The 17,766-nt window shown below is 48.2% G+C and overlaps 1 protein-coding gene across 11 annotated transcripts in view; it reads right to left on the bottom strand.

The window, feature by feature from the left end:
- Positions 1-17,766, bottom strand: part of TRERF1 (transcriptional regulating factor 1) — a 204,984-nt gene that overhangs the window by 117,457 nt on the left and 69,761 nt on the right. For 9 of the 11 annotated variants that reach the window (XM_060307818.1, XM_030870725.2, XM_030870738.2 and 6 more), the window contains exon 3: positions 3,664-3,746. The exons of the other annotated variants lie outside the window; for them this stretch is intronic. The gene's annotated coding sequence lies outside the window, so the exon portion shown is untranslated. The remainder of the gene's footprint in view (positions 1-3,663; positions 3,747-17,766) is intronic. 11 annotated transcript variants of the gene reach the window in all.

Here is a 17,766-nt window from a genome sequence, read left to right on the forward strand (position 1 = left end):
TCCACAGGCCCCTCGCTGCACCCTATCCACCCCTTATCCTCAAAGTTATCGCCTCCCAGTTTTGAAATCAGCTTCAGGGTGCTGCGCCCACCTTTGCTCTTCCCACCACTAATCTGGGAACCCCAAATCAAGACACTTCACCCTCCTGGGATTTTGAGAAGTCAGCCCTACAGCACCCAAGGCTTTTGAGAATGATTCACAGCGTTTTGTCAGCTAAAATCCCACTGAAATAAACGCCCAAGGCTAGCTTCTCACTGCTGCAGCATCTCACCCAATCCAGGTGATTCTAAAATCCATCCGCCCAGAAAAGTCCCCCTGAGGCTGGCTTGGGAAGCCAAAGCTGAGGAGGGTCACTTGCCCCTCCAGAGCCTCCAAACGGATAACAATGGCAAGAAAATCAGCTAGGATAAGTCATGACAGGCTTTCAACTATTAACAAGACTTTTTCAACCAAGAATACATTAATATGTTACCGTAAAGTTAAAATCCCTTATTTTCCAGGGATTATAACTACTTTTAATTGAAAACTGTGTGCTACTTAAATTTTTCTTTATTTAGGTTTTCCCCAAAATGATTTTTCTTTTTTTTTTTTTGGTACGTGGGCCTCTCACTGTTGTGGCCTCTCCCGTTGCGGAGCACACAGGCTCCGGACATGCAAGCTCAGCGGCCATGGCTCGCGGGCCCAGCCGCTCCACGGCATCTGGGATCTTCCCGGACCGGGGCACGAACCCGTGTCCCCTGCATCGGCAGGCGGACTCTCAACCACTGCGCCACCAGGGAAGCCCCCAAAATGAATTTTTTTAAAAAAACCATTCCAGTAAAAAAAAAAAAATCCATAAACACTAAATATTTTAATATCTTTATTTACCTTGTCTCTAGCTGAGCTAACCAGTGACCTATATTTGTTGTGAAGAGTTAATTTCCTAGAATAAACATGCACATAAACATACAAATGTGACAATATTTTGAGTTATATGAAGCTAATAAAGGTAACATTTATTGGGCCAGCCACTGGGCCACTGGGCACTTTACTTGGATTACCCCAGTTAGTCCTTACAACAGATCTATAAAGCAGGTATTATTCCTAATCCCATTTTATAGATGAGGTTATAAATGAGGAACTTCATTACTGTAATTTAATCTTCAATAACCCAAAATTTGAGTTCAGTGTTTACTCTGGCTATAGAAAGGTTGAATAAGCATATTAGAAATAAAACAGCATTGTAGAAGGCATAGTTAACCTCCCAGAAGGTCCTACATCTTAAGACATACTGAAAAGCAGATGCTAATTGCAAGTCTTCCAACAGGAACTGTTTGGGAAGGTTCTGTCTGAAACTATACTATGTTAAAGCACTTTAAAATTCAGACTTTCACTAGTTAAGAGTGAGTTTTCTCTCACTGTTACCCCAACAATTAGTCCTAATTAGTAAGGTCTCTATATATGATACAGTACAGTGGATGTCCACTGTCACTCTCCCCATGTCCATTTCCCTCCTCCCTCAACAGTACTCACAGCTCTGCTTCCCCCACCCTGGTGCTTTGAGGAAAGCTACACTCACCAGTGTAGAGATAGGCCAATCAGGAAAATCTCCCATCCCTGCCAATCAACAAGAAGGCGTTCACCTAGCCAATATGACTGGCTAAACAATGAGCACATGACTCAGTTCAAGCCAATGAAATGCAGGGTTGGTTTGCTGGGGAGGGGCTTCTGGGAAAGACACTTTCTCAGTCTTTTCAAGAGTTACGGCAAGGGATGTTTCTTTCTTTCCGGCCAGAGGGATGTGCAACAATAAGCCCAGGAACTTCTGTGGCCATTCTGCCTCCAGGAGAGAGGCCAGCCTGAGGATGGACTGATACCATGGAAGAGCGGCAGAGAGATGGGAAGAAACTGGACTCCTGATGACAAGTTGAGCTGTTGTCTCACATGCACCCTGTAGTCCGTCCCATCCCTGCTTTTTGCTAGTACAAGCCACTTAATTAATTCCCTGTGCTGTGGGAACCCCTTTAAGTTCAGTTTTATGATATTCACAACCCCCAAGTAATCCAAACTGATAAATTGGAAATAAGCACTCATCCACAGCTTTTCCCTAGCACTTGCTCAGATTCTGCTTGGTCCTGTTTCAAGTGGTTTTGTGCTGTTTTTCTTGAGAAAATATAATGGGCTTTCAATAAACACTTTCATGAATTCATGAGCGGCCTTGGGCAAGTCACTTGATCTCCTTGGGTCTTTTCAACTATAAGAAGGATGAAGTTTGATTAGAGGGTTTCTGGTGCTCCTTCCAGCCCTCACAGCCAATGGTTCTATGGAGCTGACCCAATATTGCAAGTTTCACACTCAAACAAACGAAAAACCCTCTTTTGGTCCTAAAGTAGAAACAACCCTTTTAATATATTCCAAGCGATCTGCACCTCTTGGTCGGTCAGATATTTTCCATTTGTGCCCTGATACCCATCCCCGATGTGTCTCCACTCAGCTTGCGCGCCTAGAGGTTCTGATCTCTGCACAGCTTCAATATGCTCCCTGCCTCCTGGCTTCTGGCTGAGTATGCCTAATGGGAGGCACCGTCAGGAGACGGGAGAACTGACAGGGAGTTCAATGAGGATATCCATTTTCTTGGCTCTTTCCCGGCCATGTTGCTGTAGGTTGACTGCCTCCTACCAGAGACTGCCTTTCTGTACAGCTTCTGATAAACAATCCCTCCCTCTTCTTTTCAGGCCCAGGTATGGGAACAGCTTCCTGACATTGCTAACCCTGGGATGCTTCAACATCCCGTGCTGGTTTCTCTTAACCCTGCTGATGCCACTACAAGCAGTTCCTTCAGTAGAGACTCTTGGACTACTCCATCTGAGTGACCCATCTGTTTCCTACTGGAACCCCAAGACACAGTGGCTTAAGAATTAAATCAAAATCAGGCACAATAAAAAAGAAACAGAAGCAATCAACTGTGAGTCTCACAGAAGAAACAGGAAAAGTGTGGAACTTGCCAAGAAACAAACCTGCACACACTGAAAGAATCAAATTAGACACCACCACCCTCCTTCCCCACCGTCACTAAGAATTTGTGGGAGTCATCTTTTGTGAGAACAGGGTTTAAAACTGAAAAAAAAAAAATTCTCTTTATACACAAACCTATTGACCCTCCAGACAGCTTCTGTGTGAGATCTGGCAGAAGAATCATAGCTATGTGACCATTTTCTAGAGGGACAAACTGAGCCTGGAAAGAGAACACAGGGCCAGAACTGACAAAAACATTAGAAATGCCCCAGGGCCAGTTCAAAGGCTCCTTGGTCCAGGAATCTGCCTCTGACAGGCTCTGTGAAATTTCTCACAGTGGCCTTCTATACCAATTCTCCAGAGATGTTTAATTCCCACTTATAGAAGCTACCATCCATGAACATCTTTTGGATCCTTCACTATCTGCAACAACTCTGCAAAGCCAAGAGAGACGAGACAGGATGCCCTCAGCCCCATGCCAAGTGATGCTGAATTCCAATACGTGAAACCACAAGCGCTGACCGTTTCCCAGACACCTATGGATGTCCAGGCCCAGAGCAGCCAACCTCCCCTCTGTGGGGCATTTTCCACACGACATGGATCAAAGAAACGATTTTATGACCCCTTCATCATAAAGCATTCAAACACCCAGAATGTCGGAGAAGCTACCTGTTTCACGATTAAGAGGCTTAATCTCTCAGGGTCGTCCTGCTTCCGTGTCTTCCTCTTTCAGCATCCTCCAGAGCCGGGGCCTGTAGGGGTGACCCAGAAAGCACATTCAGGATATCTGGCTTCAACATGGGGACAGATCATATATCAATCAGGGAGGGACTAGACAGGCAGCCAAGGATGGAGCCCTGAAGAACCCAGCAGTGGATGGACCTGCCTGGGAGGAGGGCCCTGAAAAGTCCCTGAGGGTGGAGAGGACTTAGGAGAGAAAGACACTCACTTCCAGTCTTCTAGTCACTCAGGCCCCAAACCAGGAGTCATTGTGACTCCCCTGTTTCCTTCACACCCCACGTCCAATCCATCAGCAAATGATGCCCGCTTTATCTGCAAAATGTATCCACCTCCACTGCTACCACTTTGGTCCAAGCAGCCTCTCTCATTAGAATACTGCAATAACCTCCTAGCTGGTCCCCCTACCTCCATCCTTGCCTGTCTATAATCCATGTATCATGCAGGTTGAACTGTGTTATGGGTCAAACTGTGTCTCCCCGCAGTTCCTATGTAGAAGTCCTAACCCCAGGACCTCAGAATATGAACTTATTTGGAAATAGGGTTGAAGCTGATGTAACTAACTATTAAGATGAGCTCATACATCATACATTGAGTAGGGTGGGTCCCTAATCCAATATGACTGGTGTTCTTATAAAAAGGGAAAATTTGGACACAGACACCTACACAGGGAGAGCACCATGTGAAGACTGGACTCACGCTGCCCCAAGCAAAGAAACTACCAGAGCTAAGAGAGAGCTCTGGAACAGATCCTTCCCTAGCACTTTCAGAGGGATCGTGGCCCTGCAGACACCTTGGTCTTGGACTTTTGGCCTCCAGAACTGTGAGATGGTAAATTTTTATTGTTTAAGCCACCATGCTCCCCACACCAGCCTAAAAATCACTCTTCTGCTCAAAACATTCCTATAGCATCTTACATCTCTCAGAGTAAAAGACAAAGTCCTTGAAATGTCCTACATGGCTCCATGACCTGCCCCAGCCTCTTCTCTGACCTCTTCTCCTACTCTGCCCTTCTTCAATTTCCTACAGCCACAATGGCTTCCTCAAGCATCCCAAGCAGGCTCCTGCCTCAGGGCCTTTGCACGTGCTCTTCCCTCTGCCTGGAACACTGTTCCACTAGGCTTCCTTCACTTCCTTCAGGTTTCTGCGATAATATCACCTTCTCAGTGAGACCCTCCTGACAACCCCAGCAGCCTTCCCTGTTGTATTTTTCTTTGTAGTGCTCATCACCACCTGACATTTGTTTATATTTTTATCCCTCTTTCCTCACACTAGACTAGGAACTCCCTGAAAGCAGGGACATGGAATTATGGTATGCCCCAGAGCCCAGCACATAGTAGGTGCTTACGTAATAGTGGCTGAGAGATTTATTTGCGGACTGAAAGAAGCCAAGAGAAAAAGTTGCAAGAAGGAGGAAGTTGTCCACGGTGTCAAAAGTAGCAAAGGGTCCAGAAAGATAAGGACCGAAGTGTCCATTGGGTGTGGTAATATGGAGGCCACAGGTGACCTGAGAGGGGACAGCTCATGTGGAAGCAGGAGCCCCTCACAGCAAACCCACCAGGTCCCTCCCCTGCGCCAGTCACACCTCCCACGGGCAGAAGCCAACCTGAGCGGGCTGCCTCAGCGAAGGAGCAAAACCCGAGGGCAGATTCTTTCCAGGCGTCTCGTGAGGGAAGGAGAAGAGAGAATGAGAAAAAGAGGGGGTGAAGGTTTGAGGAAAGACTACAGCAGAATGACTGGAGCGGGTGACGTCCCGAAGCTGCACGGGCACCCGGGTGCAGGAGGAAGGTTCCATCTGGCCAGGAAGAGGAGGAGGGGTGTGTCCTCCTCTGAGTGGAAGGAAACCATGCTGGGATGAGCCCCGATGGGGATAACTGCACGAGGCGGGGAGGCGAGAACCTGAGTGAGCTCACTGCTGAGCGAGGGGACCTTGTCAGTAATCAGTGAAGGCAGGAGATCTCCTGAGTGACGAAGGGAAGACAGGGAGGGGGGCTGGATGAAGTGGGGACCGTGGGAAACATCCTGCAGGGTCAGCCCTGAAACCGAGTACCTCCTCGAATTCTGTGCCCCACGTACCTCCTCGCCTTGTGAAGTGCGAACCCTGACGGGAGAGAGAGCCAGCCGCTGGCCAGCATCACTGAGGGCTCAGCTGACACAAGAGGCCGTGGGCTCAGACGCACACAATCCACGTGGCTATGCGTTTCTGGGACAGGACCTTGGCAGCGTGGATTTAGGAGAAGGGTCTTCCTCCAACTGAAGAATTCCAAGACCCCAAACAGCTCCATCCCTTTTTGTCAGGGCTGCATCACTCACCCAGGCCCCCAGATTCAGCCCTTTGAGCCCCTCTGGGTCCTCACTCTCCACTCCCCTGATTCCTCCCAGTCAGTCACAAATCCTGCCTATTACACTTGTGTGCTGGGTGCGACCCAAGCTAAAACCCTCACACACCAGTCCTGTGAGGTGTTCTGAGTGTCTATTTACAGTTGATAAAACTGAGTTTTGATGAAGTCACCTGCTCAAGGTCACACAGGTAGCAAGTGGCAGAGCTGGGGTCTGAAATCTTCCATCTCTCTTTCCTCTTGTCCATATTCATGCCACCACCCTGGTCCAAGGCCTCAACGTTTCATTCCCAAAATTCAATGTGATGAATGTCTTCTAACTCACCTCCCAGCATTCCCCTGTTACAGGGCACACATCCGAATGAAGCTTCTTACAACACTGTTTTGTTTTCCTGTTCCAATAAAACTTTATTTACAAAAATAGGCACCAGGCCATAGTTGGCCTGTAAGTCACAGTTTTCCAACCACTGATTTATAGTCTTCATGGAATTACGAAAAATTTTGTCCATTATTTGTTCAAATATTTTTCCCTCTCCCCTTTCTCTCTCACTGGGATTTCAATCACACATACGTTAGACCACTTAATGTTGTCCCACAAGTTGTCAATGCTATGTTTTTGTTTTAAATCTCTCTGTGCTTCTTTTCGGATAGTTTCTGTTGCTATGTCTTCAAGCTGGCGTCTAATCCGCTTTAATCTCACGCAGTGTGTTTTTTATTTCGAATCTTTCAGCTCTAAAAGTTCCACTGGAATCTTCTACTTCTCTCTTACGATCTCCTCTCCTTGTTGAACATGTGGAGTGTATTTATAATAGTTCACAGCACTGTTTTTACCTATCCCCGTCCCATGCAATTGGAAGGGCTCCTTCTTCAATCTTGCTTCCCACACGCACACTCCACTGCACCCCATCCAGAATGCTCCTCCCCTTTCCATGCACCCCTCACGGCCCAATGCCAGGACATTCCTCCCCACCCCGTCCCCATAGCTCCACACCTCTGAGCGCCCTGCTCACGCCCCCGCTCGCTGAGCAATCCCTGCTCGTCTGAGTTCACTGCCCTTAGCTTCTCTTGGCAAGTGTTCCACTTGCTAAGTTTCCGTGTAGATGGCACACCCCCTGAAGGTAATTAATATATGCGTTGAATGCTTGGAATTGCCCACTGCTCAACACAGAGTCTACAATGGTAAATGTTACTTGATCTACAAAACAATTCTGATGAAACACAGACGATATACTTCTAGAAGTTTTTCAGAAAATACAAAAGAACTGGGATGGTAACTGGAAGGGACGCAGGGCCTTCTTGAAGTTTTGGAAGTGTAACTATTCTTCCTTTGCAGGAGCACCCAGAGTCTGACACCCTATAACAGCCACTGTAATAAGAGGGAGGGTGGCTGGATGTAGCTCTCCCTTCCTTCCTGCTCCTACATACTCAAGGTCTTGGGATCCCTCCTTAGGTACAGGCTTTCACACACAGAGATATCCTATCTTCCTCCCTCTTTAAAGGAAGAGCTTAAAATGTGAGTAGTCCAAGTCTGGCTGAGTGGAACTCATGGTGACTAGCAGAACGGCAGAAGGAAGAGAAAGGATACTCCATTTCTGGGAAGCTGGGAGTTGGCTCTAACCAACTTTGACTGTCAGCCAGGGACCATACAATTCTGGGATTCTTAGGGTCACAGAAGGAGGATGGTTGAGAATGGTGAAAGTCAACAAGGCACTCAAGGGTCATCAAATCACACCCCATGCAGACAGAATGGGCAGCACCTGAATAACAAGGGTCTGGGAGGAATCTATGGAGGGGAAGGTGATGCTGCCCACCAGATGCCCAACAGGAAATCAAGATCTCCCCAAGCCAGTGCAACCAAAGGCACAGTGTGGTCCTCGTGACACAGTGGAAATACCAAGACCTCTGGAGTCAAGCCTGGGATCATATCCTGACCTCATCACCCAGTGGCTGTCCAAACTTAGGCCGGTCACTTCCCCTCTCTGAGCCTGGCTCTGCGTGAGCTAATGCGAGGCCTAAATAAAACAAGAGATGTAGGAAAACATCCAGCGCAGTGTCTGGCCTTATATAAGGGGCCCAGTACGTGTGGCTCCCCTCCCTCCTTCAGATCTCACGACCCTCAACCCTCCTTAAGAGGAACAAGTGCAGAAGCTACAGAGCATCTCCCAGGGGGAAGGTCTGCAAAGAAGGATGGCCAAAGTCAGCTAAAGGGAGGAGGACAAAAGGGCCGCCCCACGGCCACAAAGAGAGAAGCATTGGACCTCTGTAAATGCCAGGGTTTCAAAACACACAAAGCTTCAAGCCTCAGACCAGACCCAAACAGGAAGTTTGTGACAAACTTAGAAAACATGCAGGCACAACTGCAGGAGGCTGACACCACTCCGAAAAGATGAAAATGAGCACTCCTGGGGGTGCGAGGCAGCGTGGAATAAAAGGAGTGTGCTTGGCCGACATTCCAAACACATACAGCTCCTCCCGGTGTCGGGAGCACCTGCCCTGTGCTCCTCTCCTCACCCCACGCACGTGGGCCAATCCCATGTGGCTGCCCTGGTTTTCTGGTTTCCACATGGAGCCTGTCAACACCTCCCCACTCTCTGTCCCTCCCCTCCCTCCCCAGGCATCAAGGGCAGCAGACATTTTGAACAGCTCTCAGGGGCCTGGGGGACTCAGGTGTGTGAGATCATTTTTCAGCTGGGAGAACTTAGCACAGAAAGAGGCAGTGATGTGCGGAGATCCCACAGGTCTCTCGACCAATGTCTTGTTGATCCCAGTGTATGTTTCACGAGGCCCCCTGGTGCTCCACAATGGGGTCTCCAGGCTGCCATGTTTTCTCCTCTGAAATCCTGCCTGGGACTAACATTTTCATTTCTACTGTTCACACTGGTATGGGGCACCATAACCTCAGTTCACTTACTTGTGATGGCAGGGAAATACAGACATGCCTAACCTCCATGATTTGTGTCCCCAACTGGAGTGAAAACTAGAAGGTTCCTTCCCCTTTTTTCTTAATCTCCTAGCACGTGTGGACTGAGCCTTGATACCAGGCTGTAATGTTTGGTGGGTGTGCTCCAGAAAATACTTGGTAAATTAATAAACAATATCAATGCCATTTCTACTACCCTACCCCCCACCAGACTGTGTCCCACTGGTCCTGAACCACCCTCCGCAGGCGGGTTCCCGGTTCCACCCCTCCCAGGTGAACCGCCCAACTGTAAACTCAGTCCCCTGATTATCAGCCTCAGTGCCCGCCCCTCCTCGGCACCTCCGGCAGTGGTTTCCCCACCTCCCCAAGTTAGGTTCCTTTTTAAAAAAATGACTCATTTAGGAAGAGACAAAACCCAAAACTTCAATGGTGAAGATAAAACAGCACTGAGTCTCTTTAAACACCTCCTACTCCATGTAGAATTTAGATCCGATAAAGACTCCCTAAACTGGACCGCCTAATTTGGAACTTTACAGTATACCCAATTCTTCTAGCAAAAAACATTTCCAGTAACGTCTTCTCTCTGAACTTTTCAGGGTCTTCCTTAAGAATGCAGGTGGCCTCAAGCCTGCAGTCAGTACCTTTTTTAAAATGTGGGAATGAGAAATTAAAGTCCACACTTGCAAGTCCTGGGTCAAAAATTAATTATTTCATGTTTTACTCCATTTATGATTCTGACTTACTGGACAAAGGACATTGACATTATACCACTGGCCTAATGAGAATTATGGGGAGTTTTTTTTGTTTTTGTTTTTTTGTAAAAAGTAAAATTTCTTCATATGTAAGAAGTTTACAACATTTTGTGCACAGTATTTGAAAGGAACAAAACTGTATGATATGATACACAGAATCATAACATTTTAGGGCTCAAACGTGCAATTAGGACGATCCTAATCCAGGGGTTCTCAACGTTGGCTGCATTAAAAAATCCCCAGGCTCCACCCCCAGAGATTTGGATACATTTGGACTGTAGCGGGGTTCTGACATTGGTTTCTTTCTTTTTTTTTAATAAGTTTCCTGGTGATTTTAATGTGCATCCAGGGTTGAGGACCACTGATCTACTGCAGATAAGAAAACGGGGAGGTCTAAAGAAATTAAGGTGCAGCCCAAGACCACACAGCCAGACACAAAACCAGAACCAAATGTGACATTTACAACTCGCCGTCCAGATCAACAGTCTCGTTCAGATTTTCAATATTCACTGAATTGTTAAAACCTTATTTATTTATTTATTTATTTTGCGGTACGCAGGCCTCACTGTTGTGGCCTCTACCGTTGCGGCGCACGGGCTCCGGATGCGCAGGCTCAGCGGCCATAGCTCACGGGCCCAGCCGCTCCGCGGCACGTGGGATCTTCCCGGACCGGGGCACGAACCCACGTCCCCTGCATCGGCAGGCGGACTCTCAACCACTGCGCCACCAGGGAAGCCCTTTTTTTTTTTTAACTTGGAGGACCAACACAGAGTTGCCGACTTTTTGTTGTGTCAAGCAAGGGTATTTTTATAAATATCTATCAATTACTGTCACTGCTTCCTGTCAAGTCTCATGTTAATGTGCACACCTGCCACCCTCTCCACCCCAACCCTGCCTAGGAGGTAAGATTGGACCATATCTGGCCCCTGCCCACAGTCTCACTCACCTCTACTCACCCTGCCCCTCACCAACACCCACAGGACAAATCCAAACTAAACCCAGGCCTCCAAAATTCTCCATCTCCCCGTTTCCTGAACGTCCACAATACGGATTTCTGAAAGTCCCTTCCCTGACCACAAACTACTTCCTAGTCCCTCCAAACCCACCCTTGGCCTTTCTCCTAACCAACACATGACACCTAATATTTGTACAAGTCACAGCATCCAATATTTACAATTTGTTCTTCCACACACATGATCCCTTCCAAATTTCTCCCTAATCAAAGATGTATAGGAAACTTTTTTTTAATTGGAGTATAGTTGCTGTACAATATTATATAAGTTACAGGTGTGAAATATAGTGATTCACAATCTTTAAAGGTTATACTCCATTTATAGTTATTATAAAATATTGGCTATATCCCCTGTGTTGTACAATATATCCTTGCAGCTTATTTTATACCTAGTAGAGTGTACCTCTTACTCCCCTACCCCTATCTTGCCCATCCCACCTTCCTTCTCCTCACTGGTAACCACTAGTTTGTTGTTATCTGTACATCTGCTTCCTTTTTGTTATATTCACTAGCTTGTTATATGTTTTTAGATTCTACATATAAGTGATATCATACAGTATTTGTCTTTGTCTGACTTACTTCACTGAGCATAATGCCTTCCAAGATTTACTGGAAACTTCTAAAGAGGGCTACCTCTGAGGAGTAGAATTAGGGGATGGGGTGAGGAGGTGGGAAGGAGGGGTTCTCTTTATACCCTTCAGTTTGAGTTTTGGGCAAGCATATATTTTTTAAATGGGACAAAAATCACACATACAGGGACGTCCCTGGTGACACAGTGGTTAAGAATCCGCCTGCCAATGCAGGGGACACGGGTTTGATCCCTGGTCCGGGAAGATGCCACATGCCACAGAGCAACTAAACCCGTATGCCTCAACTACTGAGCCCACACACCGCAACTACTGAAGCCCCTGTGCCTAGAGCCTGTGCTCCGCAACAAGAGAAGCCACCGCAATGAGAAGCCCGCGCACTGCAACGAAGAGCAGCCCCCCGCTCGCCAGAACTAGACAGAAAGCCTGCGCGCAGCGATGAAGACCCAGCTCAGCCAAAAATAAATAAATCAAAAAAAAATCACACATAATAAAACAAGGCAGGTTACAAAATACACCTACGGTTTGTTTCCACTTTGTAAAATACAGAAAATTGGTGGGGAAGTCTCCATACCCAAGTTTTCAATGTAAATGATATCTAGGTGGTGGGATTACGGGTGAGGTTAATTTCACTTCCCTTTCCTCTTTGCTTATCTTTATTATGTTTTATTTATGTAATAAAGGAATAATGAAAGTTTTAAAACCTGAACCAAAGCATTATCTGCTCTCTGAAACGTACACAGTATCAGGAAGCCAAGTCATCAGAGCAGGACCCAGTCTGGTGTGCAGAAACATCTCCTTTTCTGTAAAATGCAAGATTTCTCCCCAGTCAGGCCCTGGCTTCTGCAGCCTGCCCAAGGGTCGAATCTACCACTACAACTGACCCTAGCCATACACCCAGGCCCTGGCAGTTCCCAAGAATAGATGTAGAAAAGATGCCCTAGCACAGCAGTCAAGTCCCTTATGGGACCCATCTGGCCTCGTCAGCTTCATCTCCTACTGCTCCCTGAGTCTGAGCCACATGGAGCAGTTCTCCTCTCCTGAGTGTCCCCTCTGGTCCCCCCTGCCTGTAAGTTTCTACCCAGGCTGTGTCACCCACCCCTACTTGTTTCCTTCCTGAGTCTCTGCCAAAGGCAAGCAGCCACGCCTACTCCAAGCAACATTCAAACCCACAACTTGAAGATCAGGAGCCCAGAAACTCTTGCAATGGAGCGTAAACTGTGGAATTCTCCACAGTCCCCACTGCTCCCCAAGCCTAACGAGGCAAAGCAGAGGGGTGAGGGCGTCTTCCAGGCAGCAAGAACCACAAGCTCAAAGGCCCGGAGCTCGTAGGGTGTGTGATGAGTTCGGGGGAGGAAAAGGCATTTGGGATGTCTGGAGCATCTCCTAGCACATCCAAGGCTCAGCAGAAAGAAAAATCCAGAGACACTTAGCAAAATTTACAAGGGCCAGCACAGAGAGGCCCAAAAGCGAAGGGTTCTCAGCCTCTCATCTGCTACTCATCCTTCCAACTGCTTCCCCACAATTCACAATTGAAAGCCCTTCCAGTGTCTAGTTGGGTCGAGGCCAATAGGAGTGGGTGGAAAAATGGGAATAGAGAAAAAAGAAATGAGATTAAGCAACACCACGCTGAGAGAGGCTGAGGTCCTCCCTGTGCAACACCACGTGGCCTTGGGTGATGCTTGAGGGGTGCGGGGACACAGTGCATAGCCCTGTCCTTGATGTCAGCCCCAAAGGTGAAGGACATTTGCCAATTATCCAAACTTCCGGGACCCTCCAGAGACATTTCAAAAGAACTGTGAGACTTCAAAACTGCCGAGACACAGACTGGCCATGTTCTACTCCGATGCCTCTGTGGCCTGCGTGAGGCCCTTGGGGAAATCCTCCAGGAGGCCATTGGACTAGCATCACCTCCTGTCCTGTAAGAAGGTAGCCTGCGACAATTCTTTTTTCTTTTTTTTAAAATTTATTTATTTTATTTATTTATTTTTGGCTGTGTTGGGTCTTCGTTGCTGTGTGCGGGCTTTCTCTAGCTGAGGCGAGCAGGGGCTACTCTTCGTTGCAGTGCGTGGGCTTCTCATTGTGGTGGCTTCTCTTGTTGCGGAGCACAGGCTCTAGGCGCGCGGGCTTCAGTAGCTGTGGCGCACGGGCTCGGTAGTTGTTGCTTGTGGGGCTTAGTTGCTCCGCGGCATGTGGGATCTTCCCAGACCTGGGCTCGAACCCGTGTCCCCTGCATTGGCAGGCGGATTCTCTTTTTTTTTTTTTTAACATCTTTATTGGAGGATAATTGCTTTACAATGGTGTGCTAGTTTCTGCTTTATAACAAAGTGAATTAGTTATACATATACATATATCCCCATATCTCTTCCCTCTTGCATCTCCCTCCCTCCCACCCTCCGGCAGGCGGATTCTTGACCACTGCGCCACCAGGGAAGCCCGCCTGCGACAATTCTGGCTCCTCACACGTCCACCTCCATTGGGCTCGACCACCCGGCTGATGACGCGTGCATCTGACCGGGAGAGATATATAGCTCTGTGAAAGCACCGTGCTTGTTTCAGGCAGGGCTACATGCCCATCATCTCTCCTGCAGACACTCAAAGAGACCATATGCTCCTGTGACCTCATCTCTAGCTTATTCTCTTTCCTTTTAAAAAACCCTCCCTATTGGCTCTCAGTGGGCATTTACTAACCAAGTAGAAAACCAATCCTCCAATCCATCATCTCCTATCACGTGGCCCTTCTCCCAGGGCTACAGCCCTCCCTGGGCTCCGCGGCAGCTCCCTCTGAAGAAGTTCCCTCAGGCTCTGGTGTGGTAATGGCATCTCCCCTATGTTGTTGGTCCATAGGCACCATCGCTGTTGGTTCCCTGAACCCTGGAATAATTACTGAAGTCTCTTCAATTAAAACTTTGGAGTGAGGGAAGAGTTCCAAGAAAACTCAGGACCTAAGATCTGTACGGAAGAAAGTTGGAGTCTTCGTGGAGACTGAGGAGATGTACACACTCAGAACAGCCGATAACACACCCTGAGGGCACGGTGGGCAGTCCCCTGCCACTGCCTGTGACGGGGAGGCCTGGGGGCTGAAATGGCTGGAGAAGGGCTCACGGAGGAAGTGAGATCTGAGTTGGGTCTCGAAAATGGATTCAATTGGGTCAAGTGCAGAGGAAGTGGGAAGACCATCCCAGGCAGTGGGACCAGCACATGCGTGGCACTGACCACAGGGTGGGTAGGGCCCCCCTGCGGAGGAAGGAGAACCAGAGGCAGTGGGGGGTACACGTACGCATTCAGGAGTCAGACAGAATCACTCTGAGCCCACCTGTGCCTCTTGTTAGCTGTGCAACTCCGACGGGGCAACTTACTGACTCTCTCAGTACCGGGATGAAGATGAGGATAATACTGGTACCTACCTGCTGGGGCTATTGTGAAGACTAAACTAGAGGAGGCACGGAAAATGCTTAGGATGCTGGGTGCCTGCCGTCGATGAATGTTATCTGCTACTCTTGCTACAGTCAAAACTACCCAGTGCCCATCCTGCTGATGCAGACAGCATACTTTCTTCTTTAACCTAAGAAATGCAAGAGCCAGCAGGGCACTGGAATGCCCAGGCGGCCAGGGGGTGGTGGGTATTTTCAACCACACACACACACAGTGGCACACACAGTTCTCTGCCCTTATTGGACCACCTACTGCAGCAACTGGGCTCCCTAAGCTTCCAGCTGGAGTGGGCAAAGGGAAAGCATTTATTCCCCTCTTCCTTCTGTTTCACCACAATTCGGTGGCAGTTGTGTCCCTTCAGCATCATGGCTATCGTCAGGGGCCCCACCTCCCCAACTCTAGAGCTCCGCCCTCCTGACCAAGGGGAGGGCACAGCTTCCCACTGTTGCCAACCCCGGCGGTGCCTCCCTTTGGTTTCCCTAACCCTGACCACACTTCTCTAAATACCTCCCCCTCACTAAAGTGTCCCCAGTAAACCCTTCGCATGTGCCAGCCATCTCATGCTGGGACCCTAACGGAGAGAGCCAAGGCCGCATCCATCCACCAGATGCACGGGGTGGAAAGGGCAGCCCTGTCTTACTCTCACTCCCTTCCTCCTCTCAGAGGCAGGGTATGAATGGCAGTGTTTAAGACAGAAGCACCAGTGTGTTTTTCCTATGAGCGATCATTTGGGACTTTAACATCCCTAGGAATCTGGGGAAAACCCAAAAGGCTCAGGGAAAAGCAACTCTCCCAGTCCAGGCAGGGCATATTCAAAAGCCCTGTGCTCCTCCAAATCCACCAACCAAGTGGCAGAATCTAGATGAGTGCCTGGCACACAGTAGACACAATAAATATTTGTTCATGCAGGTCCTTCGGCTAAGGATGGAAGCCTGAAATCCAAGAGCTCTTTCAGGAAAGGATACTCCACGGAAGCAGCTCCTCCACCAGTGGCTCCTGAGATGCCCTGAGCTCATGACGTGAGGCTCTGAGGTGCCCCCATCTCCAGCCCTTCGTATCACAAATGCTCTTTTCTTGTCTCTTATCAAGTCATTCCTGAGGCTTATAATTTCCTCAGCACCTCCCTCTCTGATTTCATTGTTCCCCATTTCCCCACAGGGCCAAACACAGTCTCGGTTTAGTGAAATCCAGAAGCATTTATTAAGGTCTTACTGTATACAAGTACCGTATCAGGCACTGAAGATCCCAATATGATTAAGATAAAGGTCTCAGGAATCCAAGAGCCAGAGAAAATACGAAGGAAGAGGGCTTAACACTGACTAAAGGGGATTCTAAGAAAGATTGAACTTGGACCACATTAGGTCTTGGAGGACGGGGCTGTGACCGTAGGGAAGGTGGGGGAAGGCAGCAGGAGATGTAAAGAGGGAAGTGGGGGTGGAGGGGCACTGGGTAAGGACAAGTAGTGCTGAATTGTCAGGGACAAGAGCAGAAAAGAGCCAGGCAAAGGGTCTGTCTCAAATCGGACCCACCTGATTCAAGAACCAAGCACATCCACAGAGCAGAAATGAAACCTGACCGGAAGGGTGTTTCCTCCCAGCAGCCCCCCAAAGTCAAAATGCCCCCCTCTCTGGAAAAACGTTGGAGGAATTCTGGGTGGGTCTGGGCAAAGATGATCGTCCTGAAGGGATGCTTCTAAGCCTGCCACTCCCCACCAGCCTGGCCCTGCCTTGGGGCCAGCCGGATGCATGGGTGGAAAGGGGACCTGCCACCCCGGAGCTCCAGAACCACCGAGAGCACTCCACCCTGTGAAAAATAATAACCTTTCACACACACCTGCTCTTACTGGGAATTCTAAAATTAAACGTTTGTTCTTCTCACCTAAAAGCTTTCTCCCTTTAGAAGCTAATATGCAAATGCCTCGGGAGAGCAGCCACATATCTGCTCAGCATGAATACTTCCAAAAGATCTTTCCTGGAAAACGGGCTTTGCGGGAGGGATGCTGGAAAGATTATCTGTGACCAAGGGTGAGGCGGGAAGAAAAGGGATGGGGTTTGTGGAAGGAGAGAACGGCCGCTCCTGCACTGAATCAGCTACATCCACCAAGGGCAGAGGGGTAGAGAGTTAAATGCTGAGCCCCCGAAAGACCTTTTTTTTCCTTCTAGTTTTAAAAAATTGAGGTATAGTTCACAAACCATAACATTTACCCTTTAAGCGGACCAATTCGGTGTTTCTTAGCATATTCACCAAGTTGTATTCCCATCACTGCCACCTCATTTCGGAATATTTTCATCCTCCTCCCAAAAAACCATATCCGTTAGCAGTCAGTCCTTCTCCTCTTCCCTTGGCAACCAATTTCTATCTTATGGACTTGCCCACTCTGGGTAATTCACATAAACGGAACCATACAGTATGTGGCCTTTTGTGTCTGGCTTCTTTCACTTAACATAACGTTTTCAGAGTTCATCCATGTTGTAGCATGTGTCAGTACTTCATACCCTTTTATGGCTGAATAATATTCCAATGTAGAGATAAACCACATTTTGTTCATCCATCAAAAGACTTTTTAAAAGGCATACAAATGGTGCTCCTACAAGAAAGGAGCCCCCGATAGCCTCGGGGCTGCTTGGGCAATGCAACCACTTGTAAACCATCCTTCTCTGCGCCTCCCATCAGCACCCATGGACACTGTCCAAACCCTCCCCACTGGGCTGGCATGATTTTCCAAACACACAGTGGCTCAGGACAGCAGCCCTGAATCAGACAGGCCATGACAGAAACAACTCAAATTCCTTCTGAGGGAATTTATAATGACTCTTAAAATGTGTTTTATAAGTCTCCATGGCCCTGGTAATGGAAGATGGGAGAGCAGAGCCAGCTTCACAGGCTCACAGGGCCCCCCAGCTTGGTTTAATGCTCTGTTGTCCCCATCTTGAAATTCTTAGTAATTTTTAAACAAGGGGCCCCCCATTTCCATTTTGCACTGGGCCCA

Source organism: Globicephala melas, chromosome 11 (genome assembly GCF_963455315.2).
Source record: "Globicephala melas chromosome 11, mGloMel1.2, whole genome shotgun sequence".
NCBI classification, from domain to species: Eukaryota; Metazoa; Chordata; class Mammalia; order Artiodactyla; family Delphinidae; genus Globicephala; species Globicephala melas.